Genomic DNA, 6,176 nt, shown 5'->3' with positions numbered 1-6,176 from the left:
ATCAAGCATTTACACAACATGTGGCTTTCTCTTTAACAACTGCTTGTAAACGAGATGTTAGGTGCCCCTCATGGCTAGGAGGACTGCTGCTTCCTGACAAGCAGATCCTGATTCTGGGGAGGTGCTCCTGTACTTTTGCTGTTGGGTAATGTTAAAATTGACTTAGTAGACAAGAGCTGAGTGGGCAAGGTGCGGGGCATGGGTGCATGTTTGGCAAAGCTCTGGCTGGCTTGGGAAGGGCCTGGCCAAGGCAGACATCGCCTACCTTGAGGTAGGAGCATTGTCCAGTAATGGAGGGCCCTGGACCACGACTCAATTTTAGTAAGGTGGGCAGGTGCTGTTCAGGTGGGGTCCTAGAGTAACTCTCCTGCCTCAACTGCTTCCTACCCAAGAGTAGGTGGTAGAGAGGACCAGTGTTTCAGAGACAGGGTCTCCCTCTGTCACCCAGACAGGAGTGCAGTGGCACAGTCATAGCTCACGGCAGCCTCAACCTCCCCAGCCTCCTGAGTAGCTGGTACTAACACCCCACCAATTTTTTTTTTTTTTTTTTTTTTTATTGAGGTGGATTCTCGCTCTGTCGCCCGGAGTACAGTGGTGTGATCTCAGCTCACTGCAAGCTCCGCCTCCCTGGTTCACACCATTCTCCTGCCTCAGCCTCCCAAGTAGCTGGGACTATAGGCACCCACCACCACACCTGGCTATTTTTTTGTATTTACTAGTAGAGACGGGGTTTCACCATGCTTAGCCAGGATAGTCTAGATCTCCTGACCTTGTGATCCGCCGTATTGGCCTCCCAAAGTGCTGGGATTACAGGCATGAGCCACCGTGCCCGGCAGCTGCACCAATTTTTTTAAGTTCTTTGTAGAGATTGGGGGGGGGTCTTGAACTCTTGGCCTTAGCCTCCTGCCATGGCCTCCCAAAGTGCTGGGATTACAGGTGTGAACCACCACTGCTGGCGGAAGAAAGAAGTCTGGGTCTCCTATCGTGATTCATAATGTCTTGCCTCTTCGTGGATGTCTTAGCAGGCGCCAGAGTGGGAGGTGTGCACTTGAGCAGGGTGGCAGGATTGTTATCTGGCATCCACTTTTAATTTTTTTTGAGACAGAGTCTCTCTGTCATCCAAGCTGGAGTGCAGTGGCGTGACCTCGGCTCACTGCAGCCTCTGCCTCACGGACGGGTTCAAGTGATCCTCCTGTCTCAGCCTCTGAAGTGTCAGGGACTACAGGCACCGACCACCATGCCCAGCTAATTTTTGTATAGTAGAGATGGGGTTTCACTATGTTGACCAGGCTGTTCTCAAAGTCCTAACTTTAAGTCATCCACTCACCTCAGTCTCCCAAAATGCTAGTATTACAAGCGCAGGCCACCATGCCTGGCCCTGACATCTATTTTCAGTTGGTGATTTCTAGGGAATAGCCTGGTTTTCTCAATGAAGGACATTACTTAACGGAGATCAAGTCTAGAACAAAAAGAGCTGATTAGCCTAGAACATGGGTTGACCTCGCCTGTAGGGTGGTGAAACGTCCTAAAACCTGAAGGAAGACGGCCCAGGGAGCAGGTTCCTGGGACCAGGCTCACTGGGCTTCTCTCAAGTCGGACCCTGGCCACATCTGGATGTTTTAAGATGTTATTTTATTTTGTATTTATTTTTCTTTGAGACAGAGTCATGCTCTGCCACCCAGGCTGGAGTGCAGTGGTGCAATCTCAGCTCACTGCAACCTCCACCTCTTGGGTTCAAGTGATCCTCCCACCTCAGCCTCCCTAGTAGTGGGGACTACAGGCGCATGTGACCACGCCCAGCTAATTTTTGTGTTTTTAGTAGAGATGGGGTTTCACCATGTTGGCCAGGCTGGTCTCGAATTCCTGACCTCAGGTGATCCACCTGCCTCAGCCTCCCAAAGTGCTGGGATTACAGGCGTGAGCCACCGTACCTGGCCTATTTCAATTTTTGTGGAGGTTTCACCATGTTGCCCAGACTGGTCTCAAACTCCTAAGCTCAAGCGATCTTCCTACCTTGGCCTCCCAAAGTGCTAGGATTACAGGCATGAGCTACCACGCCAGGCCAATGTTGAGATGTTTTAAGTCATTTTCTCATTTGTGAGGTTGAAGGACTCAACACTTCCAGTCTTGAGTTTTCCTGGGCTGGGTGCGGTGGCTCACACCTGTAATCCCAACACTTTGGGAGGCCGAGGTGGGCCAATCACGAGGTCAGAAGATCAAGACCATCCTGGCCAATATGGTGAAACCCTGTCTCTACTAATAATGCAAAAATTAACCTGGTGTGATGGCGTGCATCTGTAGTCGCAGCTACTGGGGAGGCTGAGGCAGGAGAATCGCGTGAACCCAGGAGGCAGAGGTTGCAGTGAGCCGAGATCGTGCCATTGCACTCCAGCCTGGGCAACAGAGCAAGACGGTCTTTTTCTTTTTTGGGGGGGCGGGGGGACAGTCTCGCTCTGTCACTCACCCAGGCTGGAGTGCAGTGATGCAATCTCAGCTCACTGCAACTTCCGCCTCCCGGGTTCAAGCTATTCTGCCTCAGCCTCCCGAGTAGCTGGGACTACAGGCGCATGACGCCACACCCAGCTCATTTTTTGTATTTTAGTAGAGGCGGGGTTTCACCATGTTGCCCAGGCTGGTCTTGAACTCCTGACCTCAGGTGATCTGCCTGCCTCGGCCTCACAAAGTGCTAGGATTACAGGCGTGAGCCACCATGCCTGGCCACTGGACAGTCTTCAAAAAAGTTGGCTGGGCGCGATGGCTCACGCCTGTAATCCCAGCACTTTGGGAGGCCGAGGCGGGTGGATCACGAGGTCAGGAGATCGAGACCATCCTGGCTAACACGGTGAAACCCCGTCTCTACTAAAAATACAAAAAAATTAGCCGGGCGTGGTGGCGGGCGCCTGTAGTCCCAGCTACTCGGGAGGCTGAGGCAGGAGAATGGCGTGAACCCAGAAGGCAGAGCTTGCAGTGAGCCAAAACTGTGTCACTGCACTCCAGCCTGGGCAACAGAGTAAGACTCCGTCTCAAAAAAAAAAAAATCTTCCCTTTTCATGTTTTAGTCATGAAAGAACACATAGTGAATACTATGTACTTAAAATTATAACCTACTCACCTCTTCCCCATCGGTAAACACACTGTAACTCCGTAAAATACTAAATATACAAACCAAAGCACATTATTTCACTCTGGCAGGCTCTTCAGTACTCGGTTTGGACCCTGCAGATAACCTGTACCCTGTTCTTCACTGTGGGAGACGAGGTAAACAGCTGAGCTTGTGCTTCTAATCAGGATTGGAACAGGGAGGTCAGAGGAGCATTTCATGTAGTCTTTAAATTGCACCTACATTCCTTGGAATTGGTAGAAGTCTTTCTAATGCATGATACTCTGTTTGAAGTTAAGAATATGCTCACCAGAGGCTTGGCGAGGTGACTCATGCCTGCAATCCCAGCACTTTGGGAGGCTGAGGCGGATGGATCACTTGAGGTCAGCGGTTCGAGACCAGCCTGGCCAACATGACAAAACCCCATCTTTACTAAAAATATAAAAATGAGCCGGGCATGGTGGCTTGCAGTTCCAGCTACTAGGGAGTCTGAGGCAGGAGAATCACTTGAAGCCAGGAGGCAGAGGCTGTGGTGAGCCGGGATTCTAAGAATACAAAAAGTTAGCCAGGTGTGGTGGCGGGCGCTATAGTCCCAGCTAGTCAGGAGGCTGAGGCAGGAGAATCACTTGAACCTGGGAGGCAGAGACTGCAGTGAGCTGAGAGAGTGCCACTGCACTCCAGCCTGGGCAACAAGATCGAAACTCTGTCTCAAAAAAAAAAAAAAAAAGAATAAGTGATTAAGACCTACTATTTCATAGCACAACAGGGTGACTATAGGCAATCATGTCTTAGTTGTATATTTAAAAAATAATGTAATTGGATTGTTTGTAACTCAAAGGATAAATGCCTGAGGGAATGGATGCCCATTCTCCATAATGAGCTTATTTCATATTACATGCCTGTATCAAAACATTACATGTAGTCCATAAATATATACATCTACTCTGCACACACACACACACACACACAAATTTCTTGTTTTTGAGACACAGTCTGCTCTGGAGTGCAGTGGCACAATCTCGGCTCACTGCAACCTCCACCTCCCAGGTTCAAGTGATTCCCCTGCCTCAGCCTCCTGAGTAACTAGGATTACAGGCGCCCGCCACCACGCCCGGCTAATTTTTGTGTTTTTAGTAGAGACAAGGTTTCACTAAGTTGGGAGGCTAAGGTGGGAAGATGGCTTGAGGTCAGGAGTTTAAGACCAGCTTGGGCCTAGCCTAAAATTTTTTTTTAAAACCGGTGATAAAATATATACAATATAACAGGCCTGGGCATGCGTGGTGGCTCACGCCTGTAATCCCAGTACATTGGGAGGCCGAGGCGGGCAGATCACCTGAGGTCAGGAGTTTGAGACCAGCCTGGCCAACATGGTGAAACTCCGTCTCAACTGAAAATACAAACCTCACCGCAACCTCCGCCTCCCGGGTACAAGCGATTCTCCTGCCTCAGCCTTCCAAGTAGCTGGGACTACAGGCGCGCACCACCACACCTGGCTAATTTTTGTGAGCCACCACAGCGGGCCAGCTTTTTTTTGTACCCACTAACCATCCCCACCTTCCACCACAAGCCTCTACTACCAGCCTCTCGTAACCATCCTTCTAGTCTCTAAGTCCATGAGTTCACTTATTTTGACTTTTACATCCCACAAATAAGTGAGAACATGCGATGTTTGTGTTTTTGTGCCTGGTTTATTTCACTTAGCATCATGATCTCCAGTTCCATCCACGTCATTGCAAATGGCAGGATCTCATTCTTTTTCGATGGCTGCATAGTACTCCTTTGTGTATAAATACCACATTTTCTTTTTCCATTCTTCTGTTGATGGACACTCAGATTTCTTCCAAATCTTGGCTGTTGTGAACAGTGGTGCAGTAAACATGTCAGTGCAGGTATCTCTTCAATGTACACATTTCCTTTCTTTGGGGTGTATGTCCAGCAGTGGGATTGCTGGATCATATGGTAGCTCCATTTTTAGTTTTGTGAGGAACCTCCAAACTGTTTTCCATAGTGGGTGTAGTAATTTATGTTCCCACCAATAGCGTACAAGAGTTCCCTTCACATCCTTGCCAGCATTTGTGTTTTGTGTTTTTTTGTCTTTTGTTTTTTGTTTTTGTTTTGAGACAGAGTTTCGCTCTGTTTGCTCAGGCTGGAGTGCAATGGTGCGATCTCGGCTCACCGCAACCTCCGCCTTCCAGGCTCAAGCGATTCTCCTGCCTCAGCCTCCCAAGTAGCTGGGATTACAGGCATGTGCCACCACCCCGGCTAATTTTGTATTTTTAGTAGAGACAGGGTTTCTCCATGTTGGTCAGGCTGGTCTTGAACTCTTGACCTCAGGTGATCCACCTGCCTCGGCCTCCCAAAGTGCTGGGATTACAAGCGTGAGCCACCGCGCCCGGCCTAGCATTTGTTATGTATATCACAGTTTAAAAAAATAATGTAATATACCAAAAACAATTGAGTTGTCGGAAAAAAAACAAAAACAAAAACAAAAAAAAAAACCTAAGTGTACTAGAATTTATGCAGCTGAACATGAACTGTCTAGTTTGTGTTTTTTGGTGTTTTTTTTTTTTTGAGACAGAGTGTCACTCTGTCACCCAGGCTGCAGTTCAGTGGCATGATCTCAGCTCACTGCAACCTCCACCTCCAGGGTTCAAGCCTCTGCCTCCCGAGTAGCTGGGATTTACAGGTGCAGCCGTGCATTGAAAGTGATGGTAAAAACCACAATTACTTTTGCACCAACCTAATACCATCCCACCAGTGTCCCACAGCCGCACCCCACTTGTGGCTAAGCTTTCTGTCGGCAGCTGTTTAAACGTTTTTCCTCTATCCAATAATTCTGCTGAAGGCTGCAAGCACTGGGCTTTTGTTTTCTGTGGCAGGAGCGGTTCTGCTCTCAAAAGGGAAGGATGTCCCAGGCAACTTTAGGGATACGGGTTTAAAAAAAAAAAAAAATTAAAAAGGGAAGGCTTAGGTGTGTTCGTTCTGTAATCCCAGCACTTTGGGAGGCTGAGGCATGAGGATCGCTTGGGTCCGAGAGTTCAGGACCAGCCTGGGCAATGGAATGAGACCTATCTCT

The sequence above is a fragment of the Chlorocebus sabaeus genome, chromosome 28 (assembly GCF_047675955.1).
Source record: "Chlorocebus sabaeus isolate Y175 chromosome 28, mChlSab1.0.hap1, whole genome shotgun sequence".
Lineage (NCBI taxonomy): Eukaryota > Metazoa > Chordata > Mammalia > Primates > Cercopithecidae > Chlorocebus > Chlorocebus sabaeus.
Note: the sequence above shows the minus strand (reverse complement) of the source record.